Below are 8,435 nucleotides of genomic sequence, written 5' to 3'. Positions count from 1 at the left end.
AAATCTCCAATTTATGACAATCATTTGCACGAATCCCAGTATGTGACTAACTCTAGTAACTTGAATGGTGTTGTTGGCCATAAAGTTCTTTACTTCATCAATAATGAAGATCTAGAAGCACTTGATTACAAAACCCTATATTGTACAAAAGCAGTAGTTTCTCATAGAGAAAATAAATCTCTTGGTCTCTGTATCTATGTGTGACGGCTTTTAAAATAAGTCTTATATATGTCTAGGGTTGTGAGAAAAGAAACCCTAAACAAATACATAAGCTTGGGCTGAAATTTAGATCTAGAAAACTGAAATTGTAGTTCTCGATAGGTCGAGCTTCTATCGAGTTATCTATCGAGCTGCACATTAAGTTTCGATAGTAGGCATCTATTAAGCTATCTGTCGAGACTTAATAAATGTCTTTTCTTCACTTGTTTCCTGGACCAATCTTCATGACTTTCAATACGAACACTTGATATGCTTTGAACAACATATTTCTTGATGTATTAAACCCATCTAAATCTTCCCAATTACAAGTAAAGTATATTTTGTCAAATGATTAACCAATTACGTAAAATATGACCCTAACAAAAAAAAAAAAAAAAAAAAAAAGGTTCTTAAACTAAAATAAATTGAAAATTTTGCACAAGCTTATGTAAATGCTGAGTGACTGATAATAAAGTTACGTTGGCCATACACCCACATGAGAAGTAATAAGAACATGCTAACTTGAAAATTATTTTGTTAGTAATATTTCTAAAAATTTTAATCTTTCAATCATAGAAGAATATTATACAGCAGTGGGAAACCTTTTCTTCGTTGTCTATAGTTCAGGATAAACAGTTAAGAAAAAGCCTAATTTATAATATAAAAAAAATATGAACAATATATCCATGAAGGTCATTTGGATATTTATTTTTTAATTATTTGAGTGGCATTACTTATATGAATTGGAGCATCTGTAGCAGATGTTGCAAAAATTATGCCATTTTACCATATCAAAGACCTACTTTATTATTTTACTACATTATTTTACGACATTCCATTTATCAGATGTTTTCTCATTCAATTCTATACATTAAAATAATATTTACTACACATTAAAATAATATATTATCTCATTCCTATTATCATCAACAATAACCACACCATCAACGGCACAACCATTGGCCACCAATATCTACTGTTGCAACAACACCTCTACTACAAACCAACCACCACAATTACTCACCAATATCAGATCAACCCAAATTGCAGCAAAAAAAAAACCCACAACTAGAGAGAGGCAGAGTGAAAGGCAGACAGAGAGGAGAGGGAAGAGGGTGAGATTGACGGCAGCCTCGGGGTGAGATCACCTGCCAAACCCAAACCTATCACCGGCTAAACCCATCTCCACCGAGCCTAACGTTGTAGCGACGTTCTTGAAGGTGATGGTTGGCAATGGTCGGTGATGGTCTCCACAGAGTGTGGGTCTACGGTGGTTTATGGTTTTGGTTTGTGGTTGTGGTCTCAAGTAATGGATCTGTGGGCTGAGTTTGATTTGCAGTAGGTGTGGTTGTGGGTTCTGATGGAGTGGTGGGTTCCAATGGTTGTGGGTTAAGATATGGTGGTGTCGTGGTGGGTTTGTTGGGTTTTTTTGAATTTGGGTTTTGTTGTTGAGGTGGTGGTTGTGATTGGCTGAGGTGGTGGTTATGGAGGATGACGATGATTGGCCGCCGCCGCCACCTTCTTCTTACTCGCGTCCGATTGTGAGAAGAGGAAGAACAGGTTGGGAACTTGGGAGAGAGAGAGAGAGACAGATTCTGAGAAGGGAGAGAGAAAATCAAATAAAGAAATGAGAGGAGAGAGAGATAGATTCTAAGAACTGACACAAATGGCATAATTTTACAACATATGCAATATCTGATGGGGAGCTGTTTTTTGTGGTTGTTGTGGGATACGTGCCAAATATTTAGCATTTGGTACATATCCCACATCTACTTTGGGTGCTCAACAATATTTGTAAGTCCTTTATAATAAAACTTCATAGTAATTTTAGCATTTGAATAATGCCAAAGACGATAATTTTCACAATATTATATGATTTGTTATTATTCATAGTAATTTTAGCATTTGACACCTCCTGCTTTTTCATTCATGAATAGAATCTCATTAAAATCACCACAACAGAACCAGGGAATATTAAATTGACTATTAAGAAGAGAGCGGAGTTTCCAAGATTCTAACCTGAGATGGGTCTCCGGATGCCCATAAAACCCTGTAAACCTCCACAAAAAACCATTGCTTGACTCAGTAATAACCACATCAATATGACGATCAGAAAAACTTTTAATTACTAGGAACAATTAATCCATTCGAAAAACCCAACCTGTATTTTACTATCTCCATACGTCTACTCTTTACTTTTGTTTTAGAAAGAAAAACTAATTTGGGATTCCAGTGCCGCACATAGTCACGGAGTGCAAAAACTGTCCGAGGGTTCCCAATTCCCCGGCAATTCCAGCATAGGGAATTCATTGCTCCCAGGGGTGCGATCTTAGTAATATTTCCATATCTTACTCCATACAAAGCATATCCAACAAGAAGTAAAAGGATCCAGAGGAACAAATAGAACATCAAAAACAACCAAAACAAAGGGGAAATCCCAAATTCAATAAGGAAATTCAAATCATAAAAGGCTACTCACTGCCCCTGGCCAAATCACACCCAATTCAGGGTTATCCTCATATGCTGAAGAATTTCCCCACAGGATCTCCACAGCAGCTGCAATTGATAGAGAAACCACCGAGAAACCACAGAACAATACCCACCCAGATCAAGAAGACCCACTCTCCGGAGAAACTACGCTCATTCCGCTAGAGAGAAAAGCACTTCCTAACTGAATCATAAGGTTGAGTTCCTTCACCGGTGATACTCGCACCAAAGCCAACAGACAAATAACAAGCTAAAAGAGGAAGAAATGGGATGGTAGATGGTTGAAATGTCTCTGAGTTTTGGGATTAGATTTAGGGGTTTTCAGAAAAGTAGAAAAGTACCTTTAAAAAGAGTGGATAGAGAAGACCCACACAAAGATGGTGGAGAAAACAGCCACTCGGAGGTGGAGAGAACCACCCAAAGCTGGTGAAGAAGGCCACACAAAGGTGGAGGAAGAACTCACACGGCTTTTTTTGCTTGAGATGTGGAAGACCAATTATGGAAAGTTCTTATTAAATGAAAGAATAAATTAAATTCAAATTTAGATTTGTAATTAACTCTCAATAAATGTTTAGAGAATATTCCAAATCAAATGCTATTGAGTTGCCTATAAATAAAGGCTTCTTAATGGTCTGTTTGGATTGAAGGGGAAGAAGGGAGAGTAGAGTAGGGTAGAGTAAATTTGGCTCAAAATTAGCTTATTTTCAGCCAATTCTACTCTACTCTCCCCAACTCCCTCTCCTTCTCCCCTCCATCCAAACTGATCCATTATTTGAAAAAGGGGAGAAACTATAGAGAGAAAAACCCTATTGACACTCTACCAAAATAGAGAGTCATCTCTAAGTCCAAAAGAGCACCCTTGCTCCTTCAAAATCAAGGCTCATTTCCATTTCTTCAAATCAAAGTGGGGATTTTCCTTCAATTTAGTTCGAGATTGAAAGCTCACTAAGTGTGTAAAACATTTGTGAATATTTAGACTCCCAAATTCAAAAATGCCAACACAAGCTTATATTCAAACAATATATGTGTGGAATAATAAATATAAGTTGTACCCAAATAAAGAAACTACTCTATGCCATATTTCAATCACAACTCAGCAGTAATTAAAAGCAATGGAGAGGGTGAGAGTAAATACAAATCCATATATACAAATCCATCTATAAGTTGTAAAGACTCATACAGAGAATTGTACTCACATATATACAAATCCATATAAATTGATAATTTGTTACACTATTTCATGATCTTGTGATTTATCTTTTACGAATTTTTTGTGTACACACACCAAATAACTCTCTAAAGGTTTTCTATCCTTGGACTTTGTAACAAAGGTTTAGAGTTTGTGTGGTTTGGATGAATACTTACATTTTTTAATATCATAGTTAAAGATCAAGGCAAGAAATTCTCAACGAGGAATTCAAAAAGATATCTCACAAGGAGAAAAACTCAGAGGGGTGGAATTGAGAGATCTTTTTGGCTCAAGGAAATTTTGGCTCTTAGATCTACTCTTGTATGGCGGCCTTTTACCATCGCTCTGTAACAAGGATTTGTATATATAGAGAAAAGTATGTCAAATAGCTAGTATTGCAAGTTAATTTACTATTTATCTGATTTCAATTGAGCAAATTGAGCTTTAATCGATTGAAATTTCGGAGACTACAAAGTTATGCCAACATCTAATTGACACATCTCACTCATTTCAATTAATTCCACATTGGGTTAAATTTCTCTTCATTTTGAAAGCACAAATATCTATTTTCCAACAAAACAAGTTCATTTAGAAATTCAATATGGTGTAGAACATATAAAAAAAATGATTATCAACTCATTATCTTTGAGTTAGCTCGTAACCTTAGCCGCTTTAAGTAGCTTTTGACCCAAACCCGGCTCTAACACAATTTTTTTTTTTTTTTTTAAATTTTAATATAGCCTAATTTTGACATATTTTGGTACTAGGATTTTCCTATAAAACCATAACACAACCAAGGCCATTTTCAAACAAATTAACCCCTGGTTTTAATGTATCACCTCATTAAGCTATTTTTTGAGTTGAAGCTAATTATTACTGGTTCCACTAGAATAATAATGTGATGATGAGTGTGTGATAAATTTTCTATAGAATTCTTCTAAAAAGAAATAGCTAATTGATTATTGAACACTTTTTTTTTACGAATATATTCCTTTGGTTCATTTTGTAGCTTTTGCTATAATGATGCACCAATTGCAAAGCCCTATACAGCTGGTGAGTTTGTAGGCTAGGCATTCTATACTGGTACGTGGGCATTGATGATGTGTTGAAATTGTTAGTGGGTTGTAAGCTCCAAATCACTCGAATGGGTTCCTGTAGAATAAGAACAATAGGACCAAACAGGAGGCACCGATGTGGTACCGGCCAAAAACCCTCTGAAGGTCAAGTCAATAAATGAGAAACTTCTAAGAACTCTATAGTAAGAGAGTTAGGGATTTTCTATGTACCTCAGAAAAGAAAGGGTTTGGTGCTTATATAGTAGTGAGTAATGAGCAAAGATCCCTTTAGAGTGGGGATTTTTCCTTATGGAGAAGATATGGTACTAGGGTTTCCAAGATTATAGGGTGTCTTTCTATATGAGGGAGATACAAATCAATAGTGGGTTTATATTGTATGACATGTAAGATGTTTCCTTATATGACCATTTATGTGGGCCAAGCAAAGCCACGCTGGACCCGTCGGCTACTCACCCCGTCAGGTTTTTGGTGTGGCTTCGTTGCCTTTCATTCCATCGCTGTTGTTTTTATCCTCCATCTACTTTTGTGAAATTGACGGATCCCTAGACATCCTTAGTTTCATTCCATGGCTTACTTAGGAGTATTGAATCCTTAGTCAAAATACCCTTATCAGCTGCCCCCTACTCCATGGCTCCATCGATTTTAGCTAACGGGCTATGGAGTAACATGGGTATTTTATGATCATTAATTAGGGCTTTATTGAAGAAGGTGTTAGTAAATGGCTTAAGCAACCCTGAGGTTAATTGTCAGGTGACACGTGCCATGGGCTGGTTGGCGCCACTTTGTATGCCATGCTTCCTTTCTCTATAAATAGTTCTCCCCTCCTCTCATTTTCTTTACTTTACTTCCTTTTTACATATTTTTTTAGGCCAGAGTTGTCACACTCTTGTTTGCATCGTTCGTCGCTCGTGACGCCGTTGCTTCCAAGGAACCCGTCATCCCGATCCACCGTCCATTTCTTCTCGTAAGTTTCTTTTCTTGTCATTTTTATCTTTTACTTTCTTGGGTAGCCGTCATTTTTTTTTAGAGACCCATCGAATAGGCTCTTAGAAAACCTCTGTCGCTTGTAGGTGAATAGATATCAAATAAAGAAGTGATGAGTGAACTGTCGTCACCAATTCGTGAGGGTTTGGACTACGACGAGGTCTATCCATTAGGGCGTAAGCCCAAGGAAGATTTCCCTTGGTCCCTAGAAAGGGAACTGTCTATCCACTCCCTAATCGAGGAAGAGGAGATGGACGAGGAAGATGAGGAAAGGGAGGAGGATGAGAAAAATGATGAGGGAGGAGAAAATGAATATGATGAGGGAGATGAGGGAGAAAGGGTTAACGAGGGAGATCAGTCCAAGGGAGTTGAGGTAGTATGCCAAGTGGACGGGGGTTCCCGGCCTTTTATTCTCCATCTAATATGGACTGTTAGTGATTTTAACCAAATGATGTCTGACAAGGTTTTCAACACCTTTCTAGACTGTTACCAAATCCCCGAGAACATCCCCATCTGTCTGCCAAGGAAGTTTGAAAAGTGCTACTCCAAGAGGACTGTAGACGTTGGCATGTACGACGCCATGTTTACCATAGGGCTGAAGTTGCCATTAATAAGCTACACCATCAGCTCGCCAACTACTTAGGCTTGTCTGTTAATTAAATCGCTCCCAATGCATGGAGAATATTCATTGGCGCGGAGGTCAGTAAATCTCCTTGTCAAAGGGGATTTACCATTTCTTGGCGAGGAAGACGTCACTTAGATATTGGAAGAATCGTTATTTCTTTGTCCAGGGGACGAATTGGGTTTATAGGCTCGAGGAATGGGATAGTATGCCCAATGGTTTTGATAACACTTGGGGGATTGTAAAGGAGTCAGGTGGGTCGTCGGTGTCTATTTTTGCTTTAGCACTTTTTTTTGATGAAGCTCCTGACATATTTCTTTATTTTCTTTAGCTTAAATTTGTTCGCAGATTAGTAATGAGCAAAAGAGCTTCCTTCGACAAGCTTGGGCCATACCCTTTAAGCAAAGGAAGTGGAAGGATTTGGTTACCCTTGACACACTTCATGCATTCTGTGGTGGCCTTGAACCAACGCTTGTGGCCCGACGGTTGCACACTTTTTCCCGTTGACGTAAGTTATAGCTTTAGTACTTTATTTGGTCCATATGACTTTTTTTCTCATGCTCTTCGTCGCCTTTTTGTAAAGATGGACGCAAGTAGACAGAGGGCAATGGTGAGGAAGTCCATGGCTACCCGTAAGCAGTAGGGTGGGTCTTTACTGTCGACCTCCAAGGTGGGAGCTAAGGCGGTCCTTAAGAGAAAAAGCGACACCAAGGATGACTGTCCGCCTAAGAAGGGGATGAGCCCCTCCATCGGGGATAAGCAATGGAAGATTCTTCGGCCCCTTCCCCTCCTTGTCACGGAGCAAGGAAGGGCTTGATGAGGAGAAAAGGTCTCGTCACCCCCAATCCAGTCTAGAAACTATGTCGTCAAGATGGTTAATTCGATCATCAAGGAGACGGATTTGAATCCTTATGGTGAGCACTCCTTAAAAGATTTGGGGGTGTCTGGTCTCTATGACTTGTCTAGGGTACATTTTCGTCACTTATGGTACTTTGTAATTTTTACATTCTTGTTCTAACTGTCATTCCTTATTCTAGGCATTGGTACATATGAAGGCCCAGCAGGACAAGTGTGTTGCCAACGAAGGGGTGATCTGACGGTTCCGCAAGCATCAGGAGATCGAGAACAAGGAGAGAAAGCAATACATGGAGGTCGTCTATACCCTCAACAAGAAGCTCACGACCATGCTTGCTAAGCTGAAGGAGGAGTCCTGTCTTAAGGAGGAGGCAAAGAAGGCGAAGACCAATCTGATGATGGAACTAACTATTCTCTATGAGCAGATAGACAAGGCCAAGGCTGACACCATGGCGAAGTTCCGTGTCTCTCAACCCTTCTTTGATGCATGTGGCGTTTACTATGGTGATGAGTTCAACGATTGCTTGAAGCAGGTGGGAGCTGCTTACCCCAATCTGGACTTGTCCTAGATTACAATAGACAACATTGTCCCACCGACACTCGAAGGAGATGACATCGTCAATGAAGAGACCAACGACTTCGTCCACACTATTGAGCAAGGGGCGAAGGATGCCAACACTAAGACTGTTGTTCAACTTGCTCCTTATGATTCGGAGACTCTAGCTACCCAGCCGGCCAGTTACTCGTCTACCACGGATGGCCCGTCTCCTATGAATCTAATCGCTTCTCAAGCTCCCTCATCTTGAACCTTTTTCTCTAGAATTTATACATAATTTTCTATTATTTTATGAGTTTTTTTGTAAGACAATGGTATTTTCCCCTTTCGTCAGGCTTTTTGTAAAGACATCTATCTTTATATTATGTAAAAACATTTCCCTTTCTAGGTGTTTGTTTACTGTTTTATGCTTTTTTATTTTTACCATTACAATTGCATATGTCCCCGTCTACATTCTATTTTATCTTT

This window comes from Quercus suber, unplaced genomic scaffold (genome assembly GCF_002906115.3).
Source record: "Quercus suber isolate HL8 unplaced genomic scaffold, Cork oak 2.0 scaffold_1142, whole genome shotgun sequence".
In the NCBI taxonomy this organism is placed as follows: Eukaryota; Viridiplantae; Streptophyta; class Magnoliopsida; order Fagales; family Fagaceae; genus Quercus; species Quercus suber.
This window is presented reverse-complemented; position numbering follows the sequence as displayed.